This window comes from Anomaloglossus baeobatrachus, chromosome 2 (assembly GCF_048569485.1).
Source record: "Anomaloglossus baeobatrachus isolate aAnoBae1 chromosome 2, aAnoBae1.hap1, whole genome shotgun sequence".
NCBI lineage: Eukaryota > Metazoa > Chordata > Amphibia > Anura > Aromobatidae > Anomaloglossus > Anomaloglossus baeobatrachus.
Window position 1 is genome coordinate 528,258,350 of NC_134354.1, and position 27,345 is coordinate 528,285,694.

General features: G+C 50.6%; 1 protein-coding gene across 3 annotated transcripts in view; it reads right to left on the reverse strand.

The window, feature by feature from the left end:
• Window positions 1–19,887, reverse strand: part of LOC142291794 (uncharacterized) — an 85,990-nt gene extending 66,103 nt beyond the window's left edge. For 2 of the 3 annotated variants that reach the window (XM_075336603.1, XM_075336607.1), the window contains exon 1: window positions 19,806–19,887. The gene's annotated coding sequence lies outside the window, so the exon portion shown is untranslated. The remainder of the gene's footprint in view (window positions 1–19,805) is intronic. The other variant, XM_075336604.1, reaches the window with a different exon arrangement.
• Between the last annotated feature and the right edge of the window lie 7,458 nt (window positions 19,888–27,345).

The following is a 27,345-nucleotide window of genomic DNA, read 5'->3' on the forward strand; positions in this document are numbered from 1 at the left end:
ACACCGTGGGTGGCGTCACGAACTTAGTACGGCTCAGCCCGTACATATACGTCCTACATCCACCATAACCCCCTTTTCAATTGAAGTGACCACGAGACCCCCGGGTCCGGAGACCCTCGAGCCACCCACAGAAGGACCGGATCCGAGCAGCCCGGCTGCTGAGAGCGGGGTGGTACATATGACGTAGACGCGTCATGTACACAGGCTTCAGAAAGAGGATGAAGATGGCTGTGACGCCCTGGCCTATCAGGTCGTCACAGGGTATTGTGCAATCTGCCCTTCTGCACAGTATCCAATCCTCCTTGGTTACAAGTCCTGGTCCTTTGGTGTTGCTAAGAGCTTTGCCAGTCAAAACCCTAGAAACACTTTACACCATACCCACCAGACATACCATTGGGGGGCTTGAAGGGAATAGGGCCGCCCACTTGGGGGGTTGGTACGGGAAGGTGAGAAAGTGAAGGAGAACTGAGAAAGGAGTGGAAGGAGTAGGAGGTTGAGTGGTGACTCTCTGAGAGGGAGAGGTCATCGGTGAGGAGCAGGGCTCCTTGAGTAGTAGGTGTCAGACGTTGGTCTAGGCCTGGTAGGAGCTGGAACCCCAGTCGCAGGGGATCGTATCAAGGGGCACGGATTGCCGAGGAGGGCAGCCGGCGGCCTTGAGCTATCTCCTGGCAGGGGCCAGGGCTAGACGGGGTACGCGGACCCTAGGCCGGGAAGTAGCTTCAAGCGTCCTGGTAATTTACCCAACGGGGGTGAAGCCTTCAAGATTCATCCCTCACCCGCTCCAAAATCGGGGTACTAGCGCACCGATGGGATAGGACTTTCCCTGACACAGTCCACCAAATCCCAAGTGTGAACCCTGAGAGCAAGCTCACTCCGTTAGCCATATGGGTGAGTGGGACCCGACTAGTTCCACACTACAGGGTCCAAACAGTGAACAAGGTGCCATGGAAAAGGCCACAGGCTAACAAGCAACACCAAGGGCACGGACCCAAGCATGCTCCCTCCTGGCTGCAGCGGTGCTCAGAATTCTGGTTTACAAGCTGTCGCTGTCAGTATTCTTAGACTGAGTGAGTACGCAGAAACCCTTTCTTTTTCCAACGGCACCCCACTCCTGCACTACCAACACCGGGCCCCGGGGCACAAACCCCCTCCCCACAGAGGGGTTAAACACCTTGCTGCCGCACCATTGCCAACGGGCTCCCCCTTTCCCCAATAGCAGAGGTGGTATCTCACCTTACCACGCACCGTGGGTGGCGTCACGAACTTCTAACTTCCCTGTACATACTCCCCTTTTCAAACCCGAGTGTCCGCACGAACCCCTGGGTCCGGAGACCCCTCGAGCCACCGCGGTTCTGGATCCGAGCGGCTCGGCCGCTGGGACGGGGTGCTACATGGCCGAAAGAGGAGGCGCCGGCACTGGAGAACGGAGACACCCATAATGCCCACCGTACGACCATTAGGTGAGTATTATAAAGTATTTTTTATGTTCTCACAGCGGCCTGGGCTCTTATATACAGCATGTTAGAATGCTGTATATAAGAGCCCGGTGGTGGTGGCTGCAGCTTAAACGCCAAAAAAGTGGTGACAGGTTCCCTTTATGCTATATACTGTAACTCTGTATTATTCATAAATAGCACAGATACTATAAATACTCAAAGTTATATTATATACATATTTAAAACATACATAGACATTGTATATGTGTATATTGTACTGTTAATATGTATGGCTGTTTATCGTGTATTTGTCCATTTATATATAGATATAGTATATCACATAAGTGAGTACACCCCTCACATAAATATATTTATTATCTTTTCAAGGGATAACACTGAAGATATGACACTTTGATACAATGTAAAGTAGTCAGTGTACAGCTTGTATAACAGTGTAAATTTGGTGTGCCCTCTAAATAACTCAACCAAAAGGCATTAATGTCTGAACTTCTAGCAACAAAAAGAAAGTACACCTCTAAGTGAAAATAGGCAAATTGTGTCCAAAGGGTCAATATTTTGTGTGGCCATAATTATTTTCAAGCACGGTCTTAACTCTCTTGGGCATGGAGTTCACTAGCACTTCCTTGATTGCCCCTGCAATCCGTGGAGACACAGGGGTCAGTGGGTGCTCTCGTCTGAGGGCTGAGAGTGACTAGGTCCCAACAGGACACACAACCATGGGTAGCATAGAATGAAATGCCCAGCTCACTGAGAGGGGGGCCCAGGGGTGGGATTCAAATTTTTAACAACAGCTTCTCTGTAAACCCCGCCCAGTTGAAAACCATACCCATTCTGTAACCACACCCATTTTGTTAGCCACACCCATTTACATGCACTTTCCTCAACCAAAAAATACAAGTAATTTAAAGTAAAATCTCTTTCCCCTTCTTACCCTCCTCTACCTTCACTCCCCTGTCCAGTACCAGTTGTTCCAGTCACTGTTAGTCATATTGCATTAAACGTTTTTTCTATAATTTTTAAAAATTATTACTAAAGGAGCCCTGCTAAAATTGGAACGCACGACCTTCCTCCTACAGATCTCATCCCATGTGGTCTCTTTCCCCTGCAGATCCCATCCCATAATGGCCCCTTTCCCCTGCAGATCCCATCCCATTATGGCATGTTTCCCCTGCAGATCCCATCCCATTATGGCCTCTTTCCCCCTACAGATCCCATCCCATGTGGCTCCTTTTCCCCTACAAATCCCATCCCATCATGGCTTCTTTTCCCAGCAGATCTTATCCCATCTGCACCTTTTCCCATCTAGCTCCCATCTATGCAGCCTCCTCTCCCTATATAGCTCCCATCTTATGCGGCCTCCTCTCCCCATATAGCTCCCATCTATGCAGCCTCCTCTCCCCATATAGTTCCCATCTATGCAGCCTCCTCTCCTCATATAGTTCCCATCTATGCAGCCTCCTCTCCTCATATAGTTCCCATCTATGCAGCCTCCTCTCCTCATATAGTTCCCATCTATGCAGCCTCCTCTCCCCATATAGCTCCCATATATGCAGTCTCCTCTCCCCATATAGCTCCCACCTATACAGCCTCCTCTCCCCATATAGCTCCCGCCTATGCAGCCTCCTCTCCCCATATAGTTCCCATCTATGCAGCCTCCTCTCCTCTCCCCATATAGCTCCCATCTATGCAGCCTCCTCTCCCCATATAGCTCCCATCTATGCAGCCTCCTCTCCCCATATAGCTCCCATCTATGCAGCCTCCTGTCCCCATATAGTTCCCATCTATGCAGCCTCCTGTCCCCATATAGTTCCCATCTATGCAGCCTCCTGTCCCCATATAGTTCCCATCTATGCAGCTGTCGCGGGCGGAGGAGGGATAGCTGCGCTCACCCACTGCTCGGGTCCGGCTACTGCTGCTGCTGCTCGGTGGTGGCTCGAGCGGTGGGCCGGATCCCGGGGACTCGAGCGGCGTTCCTCGCCCGTGAGTGAAAGGGGGTTTGGTGTGTGGTTTGGGGGATATTGTCCATGACGCCACCCACGGTTGTGGTGAAGTTGCGACACCACCGCTGCTCTGGACGAGGATCCCGGGAGCGATGACAGGGAGCAGCTTGGATGTTGGTTCTCCCCTCCGTGGGTAGGGGGTTGGTTGTCCCGGGGCCCCGGTGAGTGTTTTAGGGATGGCAGGCGGGTTACGGGGCCTGGTGAGGTGCAGGGTCGCGGGGGCAGTGCTGTGCCGCACGGCACGGTGGTACTCACTCAGCCACTAATTCACACAGAGTCTCTGGTCAAACAAACGGCTGGATGGACGGGTCCCACAGGCGGCTGCGGTTGTTCTCCTCCCGGTAGGTTGATGGTGACTGCCTTTCCCTGCACGTGTATTGTGTTTACGGTTCCAATGGCTTCCCACCGGTAAACTGCTCCCCAGCTTGGATGGATGCTGAGGGAGCCCCTTTTGCCCGCAGGCTCTGGCCCTGGGAACTGTAGCCTTGGCGGTGACTGTGTTTCCCTCTATGGTGTAAGCTGTTGCCTTCAATCGGGTTTTGGCTGCTGGGAAACCCCGGAGGTTCCCTTCGCTAATGGATTTGACCGGTTTTACGGCGACTCCTAGCTTGGTCGGGGTCCGTAGGCCCTGCCGAATGGTGCTGGCTTCTCTCCACTCCCTGATCCGGTACCGGCAGGCCACCGCCCGTCCCCGGTCCGTACGGTTCACTTCAATCAGCCTCTCCTGCAGACGGTCACCACCGTCTGCCAACCTTGCTGTATGTGCCCGGGCCACACACCCGGACACCGTCAGGCTGCTCCTCTACCACTTCACTCCAAAACTGTTCTTCCCTAAACTGACTCCTTTTCCCGCCTCCAGGACTGTGAAGTCCTCGGTGGGCGGGACCAACCGCCTGGCCCACCCCCTGGTGTGGACATCAGTCCCTGGAGGAAGGCAACAAGGATTTGTGTTTGACTTAGGTGTGCCTAGCCGGGGTGTAGGGTGTGTTGGTGTAGTACCTGTGATGACCTGGCTTGTCCAGGGCGCCACACAGCCTCCTGTCACCATATAGTTCCCATCTATGCAGCCTCCTCTCCCCATATAGCTCCCATCTGTTGCGGTCTCCTCTCCCCATATAGCTGCCATCTTTTGTGGCCTCCTCTCCCCATATAGCTCCCATCATTATGCAGCTCGTCTCCCCATATAGCTGCCCTCTTATGCAGCCCCTCTCCCTGCATCTTCGTCTCACTAAGCGCTTACCTGCTCCAAGCACTGGTGGCCTCTCCTCTGTCTTCCGTCCTCTGCGGCTCGTCTCTGCACACTGACGCTGGCAGGTGGCAGTAGGAGGAGCTACCTCCTCACACTGCCATGACCTCTGCAGCGTCTGCGCGTCGCTGCACGTCGGGTCAGGGAGCAGACAGGCTCCACTGAACCCGGAAGTGCGTCGCGTACGGAGGTACGGGGATTCATTTGTGCTAGTGTCTTAAAGACACTAACACAGATGAATACAGGGAACCGGATCGCTGGAGCTGTTTCTTGCCGGTTCTTAGAACTGGCTGCTATTTTAACAATCGGTTCTCCCGAACCGGACAGAACCGGCTGAATCCGACCCCTGGGGGGCCCACACCCTATTTGTACTAAATACAAGAGACTATGGCTGTTTGTCCTGTTGGGACCCAGTCACTCTCAGCCCTTATTCACATTGAGGCCTATTTTGACCCATGGTAAGGTTTTAAATAGGAGAGAGTGTAGGTACTGTCCCGACTGGCTACACCTTGTCGTGGTTGGATGGCTTTATGCTTTTTTTTTAATCAAAAACAGTGTTTACTAAGTACCCTATGTTTATTTATATGCACTATGCTTTTATTCAGTTACAGCAGGGTATACGCCCATATTATTTTTGTCTTTGATTTTTCTTTGTCCGATGGCCAGTATGAACATGAGCTTACAAGCTGCATGTATACCAACTCATACTCCGGCTCACTTTTTTGTTTTCATATAAATGAACACTTGGCTGACCCTATTTCCTGTGTTCTTCAATAGGGACATGGCCATACTCCATTGGCAGAGGCTTTGCTCCCTCTTCCATTACAAACGATGTTCTGTAGAGCCATACTGCTGGGTTCAGAGCCACATTCTTGAGATACCTGGGTGTTCTACTGCTGGGACCCCAAGTGATCAGCAAGCTATCCCATCGATTTAGAGGCTAACTTATTTTCTTGAAAATAACCCTTAAATTTCAAATTCTGCATTTTGTCGGATAATCCAGTCAAAATATCTTGATATTATAATGTATCATCATAAAATTACATTTTGCTTAAAATCCATTGCTGAAAATGATGTAACTATACATCCACGCTGGGTTACGCAAGTGTGGAGGAGGCTCAAGAGCTGAAAACTCGTCCACATGCAACAGATGCTAAGTGTATCACGTAGTTGGTATCTGTCTCTAAGATGCTGTGATAGCTGAGTTCTGATTGCTGCTGTCATTTTCTGACAGTGAGATCTTAAATGGAGTGATTTGCTAATGTGCGCACATCTTCTCTGATCGGCCACCTGTGTTGCTTCGCGGGCGGAGGAGGGGACGCTGCGCTCACCCACTGCTCGGGTCCGGCTGCTGCTGCTGCTCGGTGGTGGCTCGAGCGGTGGGCCGGATCCCGGGGACTCGAGCGGCGTTCCTCGCCCGTGAGTGAAAGGGGGGGGTGGTGTGTGGTTTGGGGATATTGTCCGTGACGCCACCCACGGTTGTGGTGAAGTTGTGACACCACCGCTGCTCTGGACGGGGATCCCGGGAGCGATGACAGGGAGCAGCTTGGATGTTGGTTCTCCCCTCCGTGGGTAGGGGGGTTGGTTGTCCCGGGGCCCCGGTGAGGGTTTTGGGGATGACAGGCGGGTTACAGGGCCTGGTGAGGTGCAGGGTCGCGGGGGCAGCGCTGTGCCGCACGGCACGGTGGTACTCACTCAGCCAGTAATTCACACAGAGTCTCTGGTCAAACAAACGGCTGGATGGACGGGTCCCACAGGTGGCTGCGGTTGTTCTCCTCCCGGTAGGTTGATGGTGACTGCCTTTCCCTGCACCTGTGTTGTGTTTACGGTTCCAATGGCTTCCCACCGGTAAACCGCTCCCCAGCTTGGATGGATGCTGAGGGAGCCCCTTTTGCCCGCAGGCTCTGGCCCTGGGAACTGTAGCCTTGGCGGTGACTGTGTTTCCCACTATGGTGTGAGCTGTTGCCTTCAATCGGGTCTTGGCTGCTGGGAAACCCCGGAGGTTCCCTTCGCTAATGGATTTGACCGGTTTTACGGCGACTTCTAGCCTGGTCGGGGTCCGTAGGCCCTGACGAATGGTGCTGGCTTCTCTCCACTCCCCGATCCGGTACCGGCAGGCCACCGCCCGTCCCCGGTCCGTACGGTTCACTTCAATCAGCCTCTCCTGCAGACGGTCACCACTGTCTGCCAACCTTGCTGTATGTGCCCGGGCCACACACCCGGACACCGTCAGGCTGCTCCTCTACCACTTCACTCCAAAACTGGTCTTCCCTAAACTGACTCCTTTTCCCGCCTCCAGGACTGTGAAGTCCTCGGTGGGCGTGACCAACCGCCTGGCCCACCCCCTGGTGTGGACATCAGCCCCTGGAGGAAGGCAACAAGGATTTGTGTTTGACTTAGGTGTGCCTAGCCGGGGTGTAGGGTGTGTTGGTGTAGTACCTGTGACGACCTGGCTTGTCCAGGGCGCCACACAGCCTCCTGTCACCATATAGTTCCCATCTATGCAGCCTCTTCTCCCCATATAGCTCCCATCTGTTGCGGTCTCCTCTTCCCATATAGCTGCCATCTTTTGTGGCCTCCTCTCCCCATATAGCTCCCATCATTATGCAGCTCGTCTCCTCATATAGCTGCCCTCTTATGCAGCCCCTCTCCCTGCATCTTCGTCTCACTAAGCGCTTACCTGCTCCAAGCACTGGTGGCCTCTCCTCTGTCTTCCGTCCTCTGCGGCTCGTCTCTGCACACTAACGCTGGCAGGTGGCAGTAGGAGGAGCTACCTCCTCACACTGCCATGACCTCTGCAGCGTCTGCGCGTCGCTGCACGTCGGGTCAGGGAGCAGACAGGCTCCACTGAACCCGGAAGTGCGTCGCGTACGGAGGTACGGGGATTCATTTGTGCTAGTGTCTTAAAGACACTAACACAGATGAATACAGGGAACCGGATCGCTGGAGCTGTTTCTTGCCGGTTCTTAGAACCGGATGCTATTTTAACAATCGGTTCTCCCGAACCAGACAGAACCGGCTGAATCCGACCCCTGGGGGGCCCACACCCTATTTGTACTAAATACAAGAGACTATGGCTGTTTGTCCTGTTGGGACCCAGTCACTCTCAGCCCTTATTCACATTTAGGCCTATTTTGACCCATGGTAAGGTTTTAAATAGGAGAGAGTGTAGGTACTGTCCCGACTGGCTACACCTTGTCGTGGTTGGATGGCTTTATGCTTTTTTTTAAATCAAAAACAGTGTTTACTAAGTACCCTATGTTTATTTATATGCACTCTGCTTTTATTCAGTTACAGCAGGGTATACGCCCATATTATTTTTGTCTTTGATTTTTCTTTGTCCGATGGCCAGTATGAACATGAGCTTACAAGCTGCATGTATACCAACTCATACTCCGGCTCACTTTTTTGTTTTCATATAAATGAACACTTGGCTGACCCTATTTCCTGTGTTCTTCAATAGGGACATGGCCATACTCCATTGGCAGAGGCTTTGCTCCCTCTTCCATTACAAACGATGTTCTGTAGAGCCATACTGCTGGGTTCAGAGCCACATTCTTGAGATACCTGGGTGTTCTACTGCTGGGACCCCAAGTGATCAGCAAGCTATCCCATCGATTTAGAGGCTAACTTATTTTCTTGAAAATAACCCTTAAATTTCAAATTCTGCATTTTGTCGGATAATCCAGTCAAAATATCTTGATATTATAATGTATCATCATAAAATTACATTTTGCTTAAAATCCATTGCTGAAAATGATGTAACTATACATCCACACTGGGTTACGCAAGTGTGTAGGAGGCTCAAGAGCTGAAAACCCGTCCACATGCAACAGATGCTAAGTGTATCACGTAGTTGGTATCTGTCTCTAAGATGCTGTGATAGCTGAGTTCTGATTGCTGCTGTCATTTTCTGACAGTGAGATCTTAAATGGAGTGATTTGCTAATGTGCGCACATCTGCTCCGATCGGCCACCTGTGTTGCTGTCGCGGGCGGAGGAGGGGACACTGCGCTCACCCACTGCTCGGGTCCGGCTGCTGCTGCTGCTCGGTGGTGGCTCGAGCGGTGGGCCGGATCCCGGGGACTCGAGCGGCGTTCCTCGCCCGTGAGTGAAAGGGGGGGGTGGTGTGTGGTTTGGGGATATTGTCCGTGATGCCACCCACGGTTGTGGTGAAGTTGTGACACCACCGCTGCCCAGCTTGGATGAATGCTGAGGGAGCCCCTTTTGCCCGCAGGCTCTGGCTCTGGGAACTGTAGCCTTGGCGGTGACTGTGTTTCCCTCTATGGTGTGAGCTGTTGCCTTCAATCGGGTCTTGGCTGCTGGGAAACCCCGGAGGTTCCCTTCGCTAACGGATTTGACCGGTTTTACGGCGACTCCTAGCCTGGTCGGGGTCTGTAGGCCCTGCCGAATGGTGATGGCTTCTCTTCACTCCTCGATCCAGTACCGGTGGGCCACCGCCCGTCACCGGTCCGTACGGTTCACTCCAATCAGCCTCTCCTGCAGACGGTCACCACCGTCTGCCAACCTTGCTGAGTGCCCGGGCCACACACCCAGACACGGTCAGTCTCCTCTACTGCTACTTTCCTCTCCAAAACTCAACCGAAACTTTTCCCGCCTCCAGGACTGTGAACTCCTCGGTGGGCGGGACCAACCGCCTGGCCCACCCCCTGGTGTGGACATCAGCCCCTGGAGGAAGGCAACAAGGATTTGTGTTTGGCTTCGGTGTGCCTAGCCGGGGTGTAGGGTGTGTTGGTGTAGTACCTGTGACGACCTGGCTTGTTCAGGGCGCCACATTGCAATCGGAGACTATTAATAAATCACCATGGAAAGCCAGGGCCTGCTGAAGGGCGCTGTTGCTGACATCTTGGGACCTCTGAAGTTCAGCCACAGACTGAGCTTCAAAGGAGATTCTGATTTTCATTATATACTGCAATACTGTGGTATTGTAGACTATAGATCAAGTGATCAAACTATCACAGGTTCAAGCCCACTGATGGGGCTAAAAAAAATGGGGAAAAATAAGTTTTAAAAATGTTACAATTAAATCACCTCCCACTCAGCCCATTGAAAAAAACCCCCAAAACATATATGGTATTGCCGTGTCCATAAAAGTCCAACCTACCAAAATATACAATTAATTAACCTAGAAAATATAGAGAAAAACAATCAATATGTAAAGATTGCAAATTTTCAGTTACCGCGCCTTCCTGGAAAAAGAGAATGAAAAGCAATCAAGATGTATATGCCTCACATAGGTATTAATAGGTGTCAGCCCATACCCGAACTCGATGGGAACTAGATCCCAGAACCGAACCCCATATAAGTTAATAGAGATCCAGACTTCTGTGCTGTAAAAGGGCTGTAAAATGGTCGTAGTAAGGGCTAGGGGACTGCAAAAGGAAGCAACTATTGCCCTGCATAAAAATAAGATGAACAACATCCTTAGACTGGAAAGAGGAGTCTATATACATGGGAAAGCGATGAGTAAATGTTATAAGATTTGGCAGCCATGGATAGAAGTACCAGGTCTTCCCTCTGGTGCATTGGTCCAGGACGGTATGCTGGACTGTCTGTTATTATGCCTGCAGTAGAGGGAATTATTCTGGAAATAAGTGTCTGGCAGCATAGGTTGTCATGACACCTTGGAGAGTGTTGTGGGGAGAGGCTGGAGGGGATTGATCCGATGATCAGTCGAGAGAAAGAGGGGTGGACATGAGTGGAGATATGTGTGCCGCCCCCGTGCCAGCAGCCGAGCTGCTCGGATCCGGATCCGCGGTGGCTCGAGGGGTCTCCGGACCCTGAGGTCGTGCGGCCACTCAAATGAAGGGGGTATTTACAGGGGGATGTATTAGAGTTCGTGACGCCGCCAGTGGTATGTGGTAATTAGGAGTACCACCGCTGCAGTTGGGAGTACCCAGGGATGATGGAATGGGGCAGCCAGGTGTTGTGACCCTCCATGGGTAGGGGGGATACCCTGGGGCTCCATGATGGTGTGGGAGTGCCGTTGGGTGCGAAGGGGTCACTTGCGTACTCACTCAGTCCATTAAGCTGACACCGACAACTGGATAAATAAGTTCTGGATACCGCTGCCGCTGAGGGTAGCTAGTTCGTGTCCCGTCCCCAATAGTGCTGCCTGGTGATCCGTGACCTGCCTCCTGGCACTAAGTTTACTTCTCTGGTGGTCCCGGTAGTATGAAACTTGCCGGGTCCCGCTCCCCACTGTGGCTAAGTGTGGGAGCTTGCTCTCAGGGTCCACGCTTGGGATTTTCTGGATCGTGGAAAGTCCTATCCCCGTCGTTGCGCTCGTACCCCGATTTTGGAGCGGGTGGGAACATCTCTTGAACACTCCATTCTCCTCGGGTAAATTATTGGGTTGCCTGAAGTTACTCCCCGACCTAGGGTCCACGTACCCCGTCGTGCCTTGGTCCCAGCCCGGTGACGGTGCAAGGCCGCTGGCTGTCCTCCTCAACAGATCCGTGGCCCTTGCCATGATCCCCTGCAACCGGGGGTCCAGCTCCTCTACGCCCAGACCACCGTCTGCCACCTAGATAGCTTCCTAGGAGCCCTGCTCCTGACCTCCTCTCTTTCACTTCCAAAACACAACTCCTCCCTGACACTCCTGACCTCCCCTCTCCAACCCCCCAGGTGGGCGACTCTATTTCACTCAAGCCGTCCACTGGTGTGTTTGGTGTGTGTGGTGCAGAGTGTGCCTAGGATTTGATTAGGTGATGTAGGCAACACCATATAGTTGGGGACCCATAACCAAGAAGGATGTGGATACTGCACGGAAGGGCAAATTGTGCAATACCCTGTGACGACCTGATAGTCCAGCGGCGTCACATATGCTATGAAGTGACGTTGTAAACTTCAATTTTCGTTCATTTGTAAAGTTTTGTTGTTTTATTGTTTCTTTCATAAAAATCAAAATGTGACACCAATTTATACAGAGGATGGATTCGTACTGCTGAAAAATATTGTGCTATTAAGTGTGATATGATGCATATTATTGTTTACGCTGTACCGACTGTTTTACGTTCAATAAAAATGATCTGATTTAAAAAAACAATTGCCCTGCAAACAAATGTCAATAGGGAATTAATAAAATAATGACGTGGGTTCCCACCTATTTTTGATAACCAGCGCAGGTAAAGCATACAACTTCAGGCAGCAAACCCCCAGCTCTCTGCCTTACCTTGGCTAGTTATCAAAAATAGAGGAGATCCCAAGAAATTTTTTAAAATTAAATAAATTATTTAAAAAAACAAAACAAAAAAAATGGCATGAGCTCCTTCCTATTTTTGAAAGCTAGCAAGGTAAAGCATACAGTTCTGGGCTGGTATGGCTTGGAGGGTCCATGGTTGTTTGACCCTTCCCAGCCTAAACATTGCAGCGCGCAGCTGCCCCAAAAGATTACATGTGCCAATTCTCGCGCTTTGCCCAGCTCTTCCCAAGTGTCCTTCTGCGTTGGCAATCGGGGTAATGCTTTTGGGGATAATGTCAGCTGTGAATTGAAAGCTGGCATTACTGTAAGTCCAGGGGTTAGTAATGGATGGCTCCCCGATATACAGTATGGAGTCCCCCATAACCCAGTTTCATAAAGTATGATGTTATCCATAGCTCCCTTATACACAATATGATGTGCTCAACAGCTAGCCTATATTCAGTATGATGTCCACCACAGCTCACTATATACTGTGAGATGGATTCACAGCACCTTACATACATTATGGGGCATATATGTGGCACCCTGGCAAAACCAGTTAGTCACACAGTAAGGCCCCCGCACAACACATTCCCACACAGGGTTACATACAGCCGACCTGAAACCCTAGCCACCCCCCCTTGGTGTAGGACAGACAAACCAGTGGGCTGGACCAGGCGAATGAGAAATGCCCACCTAGGGGTCTAGAGAACCCGAGGCGGGAAAACAGTCAGTTGAGTTGAGTTTAGTTGGAGTTTGAGTTGAGTGGAGTTGAAAGGAGGTTAAGTTCAAGGGGAGCAGTGTAGCTCCAGTGAAGTGCGGAGTCAGAAAGGAAAGGCGTCGGGGTTGGAGCCCCGGTGTACTGGCTAGGTGGCAGACAGTGGTCCGTATCTAGCAGGAGACGGGAAGACGGCTGCCGGAGATCCGAGGTGGACCGGGACAGGGTTGGAGCCCGCCGGTACCGACACCGGAGAACCGACCCGGAAACCGTGCACAGAGGGGGTACTTGGACCCTGAAGCCAGGACCGGAACCAATGGCCTAGCTAATTAACCAATTGAGGGCAGGAGCTCAGTCGCTACAACAAGTGCTAGATTGGAAAGTGGAGGTCCGAAGAATGGTGGCCGTGGTGTGGGCCCGCGAGAGTCGAGCCGCCCATACAGTGTCGGGAGAGAGGAACACAGACCCTCCCGGCCTCGCTGACCTGCCCGGAGCCATAGCCCGTTCCCAATATGGGCGGGGAACGCCGGTCGACACAGCTACCAGAAGTAACAGCGCTGCCTGCTATACCACCTCCGTTCCCGATAAAAATAACAGCGCTGTCTGCTATACCACCTCCGTTCCCGATAGAAGCTCAGAGGTCTGGGATGTACTGCGGCTAGTCCAGGGATGCTGTCCCCCGAGTGCTGAGTGAGCCATACGGCCCAATGCAGCAGTGGTAGCGGAACCCGTAAGTCTACCCTAATAAGTTACAAGTTACAAGTTACTAGTTGACTGTTTAAACAATCCGCTACCCTTGTTGAACATCCTCGTGTTCCTGGAGGAGGCCATCTGCACCGCAGGTGGAGGGTAGCAGGATGGTTGCCAAAGTTGATAGTTGGAGCTCCGTTCTTGCTGAACGTCTTCCCACCCCTGTTTGTTCCAAGGGAAGATGCCATCAGGCGTAGGAGCCCGTGGTGGAGGATGTAGCCAGATCTAGAGGAGCAGTTGTACCCACACCGCAGCAGGAAGAAGGAGTCCCGGGACAGTGCGGCACCGTGAATGAAGGTGACATTGGGGATCCGTGTTGTCCGAGCGGTGGTCTTGTGGGAAAGCTGCAGAAGGAGGCTGCGTCAGCAGCAGTATTCAAATGTTTTAACTGACTACCTTCTTGTTTGCTTGCCGCAGTCTCTGGAGAGGCAGATTGGAGGAAGGGCCTGCGGTAGAGTAGGCCGAGGCCCAGTCACCACTGCAACCAGTGGCTAACCTCCAGGCCAGGGGTCCCCAGACTTGGGGCCCGTGACAAGGACTGCCGGGTAAGGAACTTTTTACCCGGCCCGTGTGGGCGTCACCCAGACCCGTTCCTGGACTTGGGCAAAGGGGTGTGCACCAGTGCTTAGCAGTGGCACCAGGTCCATTCCGTCCCGTTCCGATGTTTGTAACAGTTCAAGATATGTGCCTCCCATAATGTGAAGAATTGTTGAAAAATGTTATTATTCATGTTATCCCTTTTACCCGGTTTTTCTACAGTTCCTGTTTAATAAACGTTGGTGGTCGGACAGCCCGCGGACAGTCTGTATTAAACCAAGGGGGAATGTGACGCCCTGGCAAAACCAGGTAGTCACACAGTAAGGCCCCCGCACAACACCTTCCCACACAGGGTTACATACAGCCGACCTGAAACCCTAGCCACCCCCCTTTAGGGTAGGACAGACACACCAGTGGGCCGGACCAGGCGGATGAGAAACGACCACCTAGGGGTCTAGAGAACCCGGGGCGAGAAAACAGTCAGTTGAGTTGAGTTGAGTTTAGTTGGAGTTGGAGTTGAGTGGAGTTGAAGTTCAAGGGGAGCAGTGTAGCTCCAGTGACGTGCGAGTCAGAAAGGAAAGGCGTCGGGGTTGGAGCCCCGGCGTACTGGCTAGGTGGCAGACGGTGGTCCGTATCTAGCAGGAGAAGGGAAGACTGCTGCCGGAGATCCGAGGTGGACCGGGACAGGGTTAGAGCCCGCCGGTACCGACACCGGAGAACCGACCCGGAAACCGTGCACAGTGGAGGTACTTGGACCCTGAAGCCAGGACCGGAACCAATGGCCTAGCTAATTAACCAATTGAGGGCAGGATTATAGGTCCTGTTCCAACCAACGTCCCAAAAGCAGACAACCACCCACCGAAAGGGATAGGGCATCCGCCAGGGCCCAGTAGATCCCAAGGGTCAGCGTCAGCGGGCAAGGCTCCCAACGAAAAAGGACCGGGAGCGGACTCCCGTGTTTCACACCGGGCGCGCCGGTCCCGGCAGTCACCATCCCCAGCATAGAGACATTGGGCCCCGGGGAATCCATCCCTACCCACAGAGGGTTAACATCCAACTGCCATCCCATCGCCCCCGTGAGTCCAACAACAGCGGCGGTGGTGACACACTTCACCCCACACCGTGGGTGGCGTCACAAACAGTTTGCGGCAAATCCCGTAAAAATGCGTCCCCTTTTATTTGAAGTGTCTGCGCGAACCCCGGGGTCCGGTAGAGTCCCTCGAGCCACATTGAGGATCCGGATCCGAGCAGCCCGGCTGCTGGCACGGGGGCGGCACATATACAGCTCCTATATTCAGTATGATGGGCCCAACAGCACCCATACATACAGTACAATATGATTGCCCAACAGCATGCCTACATACAGTATAATGGTCCTCATGTGACGCCCCTGGACTATTCAGGTCGTCACATGGTACTATCCTAACCGTGCAGTATTCAACCCCTCATGGTTCTGGGTCTCTATCCTGCATTGTTGCCTCCATCAGCATTCACTAATCCTAGATACACTTTGCACCACACCAGTCAGGCACACCAGTGGGCTGCTTAAGCAGGAATAGGGCCGCCCACCTAGGGGTCAGACAGGTAGGTGGGAGGTGTCAAGGTCAGTTAGTTCTGTGGTGACCCTCGAGCTGTGAGGAGCTCTGAGTAAGCTGAGAGTTGGAGCTCCCAGGGGAGAGGAAAACTAGCTTGCAGACGGTGGTCTGGACCTAGAGGAGTCGGACCCCCGGTCGCAGGGGATTGAGGCTAGGTGCCTGGAACCTGTCGAGGAGGACGGCCGGCAGCCTGGTCCTATCAACGGTCCGGGACCGAAGGCACAATGGGGTACAAGGACCCTAGGTCGGGGAGAAGCTTCAGGCAACCCGGCAATTAACCTGAGTAGAACGGGGCCTTTATGGACTGTTCTTTATGTTCTAGCTCCAGAATCGGGGCACTAGCGCAACGAGGGGCATAGTGCTTTCCTAGCAAGCAGCCCACTGAAATCCCAAGCGTGAGCCCTGAAAGCAGGCTCCTTGACTTAGCCACAGTGGGGAGCGGGGCCCGGATAGCTTCAAGGTACCGGACCACAACGGACACTCTAAAATTTAGTGCCAGGAGGCAGGTTACAGACCACCAGCAGCACTGCAGGGGACGGGACCTGGACGAGCTCCCCTTGAGACGCAGTGGCATACAGAGACTTGGTTTACCCTGTTGTCAGCGTCGGCTTCATTGCTGAGTGCATACCCGACTGACCTCTGCACTGTGTCCCCGCATCACCATCCAGAGTCCCAGCGCCTACCCCTACCCGTGGAGGGCAACGTCACCTAGCTGCCCCACTTCATCACCCCGGGTACTCCCAACGGCAGCAGCGGTACTCCCAATTACAGCACACCATGGGTGGCGTCATGAACTATACCAAATCCCCTGTAATTACCCCCTTTACATTTGAGTGTGGCCCCTAAGCCACCGGGTCCGGAGACCCTTGAGCCACGAACAAACACTACCCCCGGATCCGAGCGGTTTAATCCGCTACTGGGGCGGCACACTCACATCTACCTATATACAGTAGAGGGCCACCACAGCCCCTATATACAGTATAATGTCCCAACAGGTCCCTATACACAGCAGGAACCCAGAGCCCATTATATAAAGCATGTCATCCCCCCACAGAATCCTATATAAAGGATGGTGCCCCCACAACCGCCTTCATAAAAGTTTAATGTTCCCATTGCTCATCGTCACCTACAGCTCCTTATATACATATATTAAATCCCTACAGCCCTATATATACACAGTAAGGGGCTCCATGAGCATACTAGCTACGTTAAAAAGACCCCAACAATCCTCTATACAGAGTATAACGGCCTTACAGCTCCCTCTATACATTATGGTGCCCCCACAGCTGATTAAATAACAGTATGGGGCATCCACAGCTTCCTATATACAAAACTTACAGTATGGGGCTCCCATAGCTTCATATTTACAGTATGGGACCCCCACAGCCTGCTTTAAACAGTATAGTGTCCCCACATTCATCTGCAAGTACTGAGTTATACCATAAAAAAATAAACCCGATATAATCAAGCCTCTGTCACGGGCGGGGGTGCAGACCACGGCAGGGGGGCTACTCGAGACGCTTGGACCCGGGATTGTGGCTGTGGCTCGAGTGGCAGCCGGATCCGGGGCTCGTGCAGCAGCCCGTCGCCCACAATTCAATAAAGGGGTTATTTACAGGGGAGAGTTTGTCAGTGACGCCACCCGTGGGTTGCGGTGATAGCTGGTGACACCGTCGCTGCCTTGGTATGGGGCACCCGGGGCTGATGGAGCAGGGCAGCAGGATGGTATCCCCAGGGCCCAGGTCTAGCTGGAGTGGAATGCTGGGACACAGTCTGCAGGCTGGATCGGATGATACCAGTGTACTCACTGTTTATGAATAAATCACACAGAGTCCAGATAGTAAACCAAGTGCCGGATACCGGTAGCCTCTGGTATTGGTGTGCTCGGGTCCCGCACACTGGTGAACAGAACAGGGGCCCTTCCTCCTGCACTCTAGTTTGGTGTCTCATGTGTTGACTAGTCAGCATGAAACGGGAAAAGTCCACTCCCGGTGTCTTTGCTGTGGGAGCTGAGGTCCGCGAGATCTGACTCTTGGGATTTTTGCAGGCACTTGCAGACACCCTATCCCCCACGACCGGATCTCCGTCGTCTGTGGCCCTGTTCTGCCGTCTGCCATCTAGTCAGCTCAGGTAGTCTGGTAGTCCGGGAGCTACAACCTCTGACTGCCACTTCACTCCTCTCACTTCCACTGTCAGCACTAGACTGCCTGTCTTGTCTCTGTGTTTCCTCCCCTTGACACCTCAGGACCCCTATGTGGGCGTCACCATCTGCATGGCCCCGCCCACTGGTGTGTCCCTATTGTCCTGGGGGAGTGACTAGGCTTTTGTAGCTGGTGTTTGTACCTGCGTGTGGGGTTGTGTTGGTAGGCTAAGGAGGAGGGAATCCTGCACCAGGAGAGGGGTGCAGTCTTCTGTGACAACCTGATTTTGTCAGGGCGTCACACCTCCCTGAGTCTCCTAGCACAGTCAGCATTTGAGTTCTGGTGGAGCGACACATTCTGGTGGTCATCAATACAGCGAGAAGTAATGCAGGAAGATCAGGTTTAACTGCTCTACCGTTGATATAATTCTATGTGGCGGTCACTTAGGGTAGTCACCTCCATTCTGCGTGGGTCCAAGGTGACCAACCCCTCTGCTCCACTTCTGCTGGGGTCCTTTCAAGCATGGGGGCCCTGGGCAATTGTCCAGTTTGCACCCCAATGCCGGCCTTGTCTACAAAAAGAAGTATGCATGAGGTTTTAACCTGTATAGAAGACTACATTTGTAGAATTTTTTTTTATGTTGTACTTTTCCCTTATTGACTAAAACATCTCATGCTTGGGTATGAATACAAGATGGACTAAAAATACCAAAAAGCCCTGTTCATTCAAAGTAGTCTTAATGAGACACTATATGAATAGAAGAACATATTTTATCACATTCATTTACAGATAATCCTGATGAAACATGTTTTTAATTGTTAATTTGCTTTCAAATTTTAATTGATGCTGTGATGCCCTGGGCAAGCCAGGGGTCACAGGTCATCACACCACCACACCCTACACCCCAGTTAGGAACACCAAAGCTAACCCAAAATCCTTGTTGCCTTCCTCCAGAGGCTGATGTTCACACCAGGGGGTGGGCCAGGCGGTTGGCTCCGCCCACCGAGGAGTTCACAGCTCTAGAGGCGGGAAGAACCAGGCAGTGAGCTCAGGGACGAGCTAGAGTGAGGAGTAAACAAGTAGTGAAGTGAAGGAAGTAAAGTGGTAAAGGAGGAAAGTAAGAGTGGTGACAGGAAAGAAAGAGAGTGGAAAGCCTGAAGTTGGTCCAGCTGTGTGCAGGACGGAGTCAGCAAGGTCAGCAACGGCGGTGATTGTCCGGAGGGGTGACCGTTTGGAAGTTCCTGGAAGGACCGCGGACGGGTAGTGGCCCGGCGGTCTGGAGCAGTGTACAAAGGACAGTCAGCACCAGGGCAGGGGCCTTTCGGACCCCGGCAAGGCTAGGAGTCGCCATAATTTGCCAAATCCGTCAGTGAAGGGGACGTAGATCCCCCAACAACCAAGTCCTGATTGAAGGCAACAGCCCAACCATTACAATAGAGACACCGCCACCGCCAGGGCACCAGTTTCTAAGGGCCAGCGCCTGCGGGAAAAGAGTAGAGCTCCTCCGGTCCAGCTTGAAGCCGGGGAGGGGGTTACCGGTGGGAACCCATTGAGACCATAAACAACATCAGGTGCAGGAAAAGGGACATCACCGTCACCTACTGGGGAAAGCAAGTGCAGCCGTCCGTGGGAACCGTCTTTCCAGCCGTGTGTTTTACCGAGAACTGTGTCAACGTCTCAGGCTGAGTGAGTACCACAGTGCCACAAGGCACAGCGCTGCCCCCGCGTCCCTGCGCCCACCAAGCCCTGCATCTCCCACCTCACCACTGGGCCCCGGGATCACCAACCCCTACCCACGGAGGGGCAACACAACAACTTGCTGCTTCACACCATCACTCCCGGGATCCCCACACCGAGCAGCGGTGGTGCTAACAAATCACCACAACCGTGGTTGGCGTCACGGACAATAGACTTTATCCCAACACCCAATCCCCTTTCACTCACGGGCGAGGAGCGCCGCTCGAGAACCCCCGGGATCCGGCCCACCGCTCGAGCCACCACTGAGCAGCAGCAGCCGGACCCGAGCAGAGGGGTGAGCGCAGTGCTGACACCCTCCTCCCCGCCCGCGACAATGCCATGTCATGTTAAATTGCTGCAGAATATGTCATGCGTTATAAATAAAAAAAATATTATTATGCAAATAAATGAACATACAGACCTTTCTGAGCAGAATATAGGATATATAAGGCAGGAAAGGATTCTCAGCAAGGAGTCTGGTGTATAGAGTGTGGAAAGGGCCGGACAATGAGTCTGGAAGTGAACTTGTGATCATTTCCTTTATTTTCTAACCTTTAATCATTAATGTTTATCCACAATCCACACAATGATTGATAATGAAGTAATGGCAGCTCACAAGACACTAAATATGAACGTGTTACTCATTTACAGATGATTGTTACTAATCAGTAAACTCATAACTAAGGAACACATTAGTTTGTGCTTTAATGCAGTAACCTTACTAGTATAAAGGCCCAGTCACACTAAACAACTTACCAGCGATCCCAACAACGATACAACCTGATAGGGATCACTGGTAAGTTGCTAGGAGGTCGCTGGTGAGATGTCACACTAAGCGACGCTCCAGCGATCCCACCAGCAACCTGACCTGGCAGGGATCGCTGGAGCGTCGCTACACGTGGAAGCATGCTGCGCTTGGTAACTAAGGTAAATATCGGGTAACCAACCCGATATTTACCTTGGTTTCCAGCGCACACCGCTTAGCGCTGGCTCCCTGCACACCTAGCCACAGTACACATCGGGTTATTTACCCGAAGTGTACTCTGCTACGTGTGCAGGCAGCAGGGAGCCGGCTTCTGCGGACGCTGGTAAACACGGTAAACATCGGGTAACCAAGAAGCCCTTCCCTTGGTTACCCGATATTTACCTTCGTTACCAGCGTCCGCCGCTCTCACACTGCTAGTGCCAGCTCCCTGCACACATAGCCACAGTACACATCGGGTTAATTACCTGATGTGTACTCCGGCTATGTGTGCAGAGAGCAGGGAGTCGGCACTGACAGCTGAGAGCGGCGGACGCTGGTAACGAAGGTAAATATCGGGTAACCAAGGGAAGGGCTTCTTGGTTACCCGATGTTTACCGTGGTTACCAGCGTCCGCAGAAGCTGGCTCCTGCTGCCTGCACATTTAGTTGTTGCTCTGTCGCTGTCACACACAGCGATGTGTGCTTCACAGCGGGAGAGCAACAACTAAAAAATGGTCCAGGACATTCAGCAACAACCAACGACCTCACAGCAGGGGCCAGGTTGTTGCTGAATGTCACACTAAGCAACATCGCTAGCAAGTTGTGCCTCAGCAGCGATGTTGCTAGCGATGTTGCTTAGTGTGACGGTACCTTAATAAACAAAGCTTGGTAGGCGTCCTGCCAAAAAGGTGCTGTGGTTTAACCACTTTCCCAAAGTAGGTTTTGATTGTAGAAGTGAATTAATGAGCTCAATCATTCATTTTATTGACGTAGAAGAATAGTCCCTTTGTAGGCACTTTAAAGGGAATCTGTCAGCAGGTTTTTCCAATGTAATATGAAGACAGCATGCTGTAAGGGTTAACAGAGCATTCAGCAATGCATCTCTTGTCAAGGTCTGTGGTGTTGTTTATTTGCATTGTTTATTTAAAAGCAGGACCTTATCATTGCTGGAACTAGCTGGCTCTGTGCCATATTATCGGCACGCCCCCTCGTCTTATTGGCACCTCACTATCAATGTACAATGTCTATAGAAGGCCTGTTGTGGGCAGGGGCACCTCTCAGCTCTACATACCATATCTAAAAACTTTGTGTTCAAACAGCTGCACCCAGTAATCTAAGTGATACGATGGGAAGGGACAGGGAGCTAAATTTTGCGATTGATATTGATCACAGCATTTAGGGAGTTAAACAGCTTGGGTGGCACCTCTCCCGGCTGTTAGAGCTGGGGCTTGGCTGTCATGTGAGCCGGTCAGCTGACGGCGATGGCGCAAGTGTGCCGCCCCAGCAGCGGATCGAACCGCTCGGATCCGGGGATGGTGGTAGTTCGTGGCTCGAGGGTTTCTGCACCCGGGGGCAAAGGGGCCACACTCAAATGTAAAAGGGAGTATTTACAGGGAATTTGGTATAGTTTGTGATGCCACCCATGGTGTGCGGTAATTGGGAGTACCGCCGCTGCCATTGGGAGTACCCGGGGTGATGGAGTGGGGCAGCTAGGTGAGGTTGCCCTCCACGGGTAGGGGTAGGCCCCGGGATTCTAAATGGTGATGCGGGGACACAGTGCAGGGGTCAGTCGGGTACTCACTCAGCAATGAAGCAGATGCTGACAACAAGGTAAACCAAGTCTCTGAATGCCGCTGCCTCTCAAGGGGAGCTCGTCCGGGTCCTGTCCCCTGCAGTGCTGCTGGGGGTCTGTAACATGCCTCCTGGCACTAGATTTTAGAATGTCTATTGTGGTCCGGTAGCTTGGAGCTATCTGGGCCCCGCTCCCCACTGTGGCTAAGTGGAGGAGCCTGCTCTCAGGGCTCACGCTTGGGATTTCAGTGGGCTGCTTGCTAGGAAAGGCCTATCCCCCTCATTGCGCTAGTGCCCCGATTCTGGAGCTGGTGGGAACAGTCCATAAAGGCCCCGTTCTCCTCAGGTTAATTGCCGGGTTGTCTGAAGCTTCTCCCCGACCTAGGGTCCGTGTACCCCATTGTGCCTTCGGTCTCGGACCAGTGATATAACCAGGCAGCTGACCGTCCTTCTTGACAGGTCCCAAGCATCTAGTCTCAATCCCCTGCGACCAGGGGTCCGACTCCTCTAGGTCCAGACCACCGTCTGCGACCTAGTCTTCCTCTCCTCTGGGAGCTCCAACTCCCAGCTCCTCTCTCACTGGGAGCTACTTCTCTTCTCCAGGGAGCTGCAACTCCCATCTCCTTACTCTTTGGGACCTCTCACTGTTCTCCCTGTCAGCTCTGCTCTGCACTTCTTCCCTCGCTGACTTGACCTTGACACCTTCCACCTCCCTGTTTGACCCCTAGGTGAGCGGCCCTATTCCTGCTTAAGCTTCTGCCTGACAGGTGTGGTGCAAAGTGTATCTAGGATTTGTGAATGCTGACGGAGGCAACACTGCAGGATAGAGACCCAGAACCATGGGGGGTTGAATACTACACGGATAGGATAGTTTGTGCAGTACCCTGTGACGACCTGAATAGTCCAGGGGCGTCACACAAGCACTGCTCCTGTGCACGAGAAATTGCCAGGACATGCCGGTATGTTCAATGTTGGCAAGTCACTAGAAAATAGGACAAACTGGTACGGCCAAGATTGGGAAGGGGTTAAATATTTTAAGTGGGACATGTATCATTTATATTTAATATGAAATGCATTGTGGGTGTGATTGCCAGAGGTTTCAGTGTGTTTTTAAAATTACTACGCTTTAATATGTTTTTTTCATTGCTTTTTTGCATTGCAAATCATGCAATTTATATATAAAATAATTCCAAAATTACTCACTTTTTGGGCACATTCACATGTTCAGTATTTGTAGCCAAAACCAGGAGTGGAAGAATCAGAGGAAAAGTGCAATAGAAACACGGGCACCACTTCTGCATATTTTTTCCCCACTCCTGGTTTTGGCTTAGAAATTCTGATGTAAAATACTGACCTAATAATGAATGTGTGAACACGGCCTCACACATAATTGTTAGTGTCAGAAATGCAACGAAAACTCCCCACCAAAGCCACAATGAACACTGTCATGTGCATTTTTAGCAAGAGAAAAAACAAACCATTTACCAGATCTGGTGATTTAGGTGATACACTTTTCTTAATAAAGAGGATATTAGTGTATATAGCACCATTAATTTCCACAGTATTTACAGACATCATCATAAGGCTGCTTTCACATCAGCGTTTTTTGCCGGACGGCAAAAAAACGCAAAACGCATGTGACCGGATCCTTTACAAATGCGTTGTCATTTCAATGCATTTGCAATTGAATCGCGGCAATATGCGTTCACTTACGGTTGCGTGCGTCATACACTGGATCTGGTGAGATGCAGTATTTTATCTTTTTTTTAAAAACGCTACTTGTAGAGTCTTTGATACTGCATCTAACCGGATCCTTCATATTGCGGCGGTACCTGCAATGCTTTTCAATGAGTTGGATCCTGCTCTTCCGGAAGTCACCTCATTCTGGTAGGCAGGATCCTGTTTTCAGTACTGAGCATGCTCAGAAAGCAGTGTCTCCCCCGTGCTTTCTAATGCAGCTGCATCAGTTGAAGAAAGAAGACAGAAGAAAGAAGACAGAAGACCAGGATCATGGAGGGGTGAGAGGGAGTAATAAAGATGGATTCTCTAAGTGAGTCTGTGTATTTATTCTAGTAAAGTGTCTGTGTATTTATTTCTAAGAAAATATATTTTCTCTGTGTGATGTCTTTTTTTAACCCTTTATTGGAGATTCTTAATGGCTGCGTAAAACTTGGCCTGACATTAAGAATCTCGGGCTTTATATCAGCTGGTAAAACAAAGCTGGTATTAACCCCTTATTAGCCAGCGTGCCACCCGGCAGCAGGGCCACTGGAAAAGTTGGATACAGCCCCAGAAGATGGCGCTTCTATAAAAGCGCCATTTTCTGGGGTGGCTGCGGACTGCAATTCGCAGAAGGGGGGGCCCGAAAGCTTGGGCTACCCTGCGCTGTGGATTCCAATCCCCAGCTACCTAGTTGTACCTGGCTGGACACAAAAATTGGGCGAAGCCCACGTCATTTATTTTTTTCTTATTGTTTCATGAAATTCATGAAATAATTAAAAAAAAGGGCTTCCCGATATTTTTGGTTCCCAGACGGATACAAATAGACAGCTGGGGGTTGGGGCAGCCTGCATCTGCCTGCTGTACCTGGCTAGCATACAAAAAATCTGGTGAAGCCCAAGTCATTTTTTTTTTTTTTTTAGATTTTGGTAAAAAAAAATAAAAAAAAGGGCTTCACTGGATCTTCCATTGTCACTGAAGGTAACACCAAGCAGTGAGGGTTGCCAGCAGCTGCTTGGGTTACCCTTAGCAATAGAAAATGCAGTGGAACCCACGCATTTTTTTTTTTACCCCTAACCCTGTTTGGGGTTTTTGTTATTTTTTTTTTTAAATTTTATTGAATTAAAAAAAAAAATAGACATGGGCTTCGCTCATCGAGCATTTTACTGCTCACTCATCCCTACTCCTGACAACACACTACTCCTGACACACAACACTACTCCAGTGCCGGCCAATCTCAGCTGTCCTCACACACTGCGATGGATGCCCAGGGACACAGAATAAGTAATCGGACGACACTGGAGTCCTCAGCTGATCTGAACTCAGCTGAACTCCAGACCACACAGCCCGCACACGGTCACACGTGATTGGCAGCAGCCAGTGACTGCTGTTAACCTGTATCCATCGCAGCGTGTGCGGGCTGTCAGATCAGGAATCAGCTGACTCCCGATCATATCTCTCTCTCTCTCGGCTGTAAGGTCGAGTTCCACTGACTAACGATCACATGATTCCAATGCCCGCCCATAAACTGCAAGTGAAAGGATCCTGTAAAATAACACTTGCGTTTGCATGCGCTCAACACTGAATCAACAGGATCCAGTCATCTCCACTTTGCGTTTTTTTGCCATTCGTCAAAAAAAGGCTGATGTAAAAGCAACCTAACTATTCCCATTGGGGCTCACAGTCTAAATTCCCTAGCCGTATGTTTTTTTAGTGTGGAAGGAAACACAAGGAGAACATACAAACTCCTTGGAGATGTTGCTCTTGGTGGAATTTTAATGCAGGGCCCCTATACTGTAAAGCAACAGTGCTCACCACAGAGCAATAGTCTACCCTTTATTTTGTAATTAAAGTAAAACTTTTAGACTTCTTATTTATCGTATTAGGTTGTAGTAAAATTTGATGAACCACAGACAAAAATATTCTACACTGTATTAGTGTGAACCGTCCAGATAATATAGCATTTAAAGCTCTATATTTTTGATGGATGTATTTTAGTCTGTACTCATCGGACTGCCAATAGACACACACTGACCAATGTTGCTAGTGCACATGAGCAATTCCAGATGGACCCATACAAATGTGGAAAAATTTACCAGATGCACTTAGTCCATCTATTATCTGTACGAGACAGCAGAGGTTGCATTGGCAGGCAGCTCCAGTAGATGACTGCACACACTGCGAGGAAGGTCAGCAATGGTTTGATCATTTTAGTGGCTATTCTGAAACCTCAGTGTGAATTTTATTGTCTGTGAGAAGAGAAATGGACTGTTTTTTTCCCCGGCTGTTGTCCTAGTTACACCCGTGTAGTTTTTTTTTCACTAAACAGGTGGGTTTGTACCCAATCCAATAAAAAGACCCCTGGAAGGTCATATGCTATTAGTTGAATTTATCACTAAGCAGTTGATTTGAGGTATCCCCACTGACTTATATGGCTGAGTCTGATCCGCAATCATGAAGCAGAATAGGACCTCGTCTGCACTGGCGGACACAGACAGAAAAGGGCCCCGTGCAAGAACAGTATATAGCACCTTTTCAGTCTAACAGTTCATCATAAAGCACAATTCTACCTATTCTGGAGGTACAAATGGGCCTTCCAACCCCCTTGGGCCCCTGTGCGGCTGCACAGCTTGCAGCGATATGTTTGCCCCTGCTCCTCTGCATCTTACAGATCTTACAAACGGATCCATGATTTTTATGGATGTATGAATAGATCCATCCAACACTATGATCCACGTGCTGTCCAATAAAACAGCAAACGGACAATTCACATGAATGTGTGAATGCAGCCTTATGTAACAGTAACACGATCACTGACATTATTTATGGTTGTCATAAGGATTCAGATTTAATTACATTTTAGTTTATTATTCTTTTTAAGCAGAAATAGAATTATTATAGCAAAACAGAGCTGATACAACTGTGTGAAAACATCTATTCAGCGTCGCCCATTTATCACAATGTATCCTATAATGTCTACTATAAATTGCACATGTCGAGACCTTATTTCTCGATAGTAACAATGGCACATGGGGTGACCTCACCAGAAACAGTTTTCTGAAGCTGAATGGGAAAATGTCATTAGGAACAAATTGCTATAGATGAATGCACAGTGAAGTGTTAATGACCCGAGCAGCGGGGAAATGCGTTTCCTATGGACGAGTCACGTGGCTTAATATTTTAATAACCTAACATGTACACTATGCATGGCAGGGTCCGGAGATGAATTATTCTGTTTGTTATCCAGACATATAATATACATGTACACAGCATTATTTATGGGAAAAGCACTTCACAGTGGCTCATTTGTTTCATGTTATGCAAAGCCTCGATTTTGATTTATGACTGTCTGTTATTAATGTCAGCGTAAGATTCACGTATCATTACAATATTCTTCTAATACATTGGCATTGATCATGCTGGCTATTTAGAGCAGAACATAGGGCAATGCCGAGACACCGCACCAATGGATACTGGAAGCTTCATCTTCATCACTGTCTTCATCCCTTATGAGATCTTCTCTGCGTTGTTTGGCATGAAATTTCCCTTTGGGTCAGAGAGGATGTGAATGATGAGACTAATTTTCTGTGATTATTTCATTAAACCATAGAAGTAACAGATTTTCAGACTTACAAATTTCTGCAATAAATGTGCAGTACGTAGATTAATTTAGGCGGCGCTTACACAATGTAGTCTCGTGCAGTTCT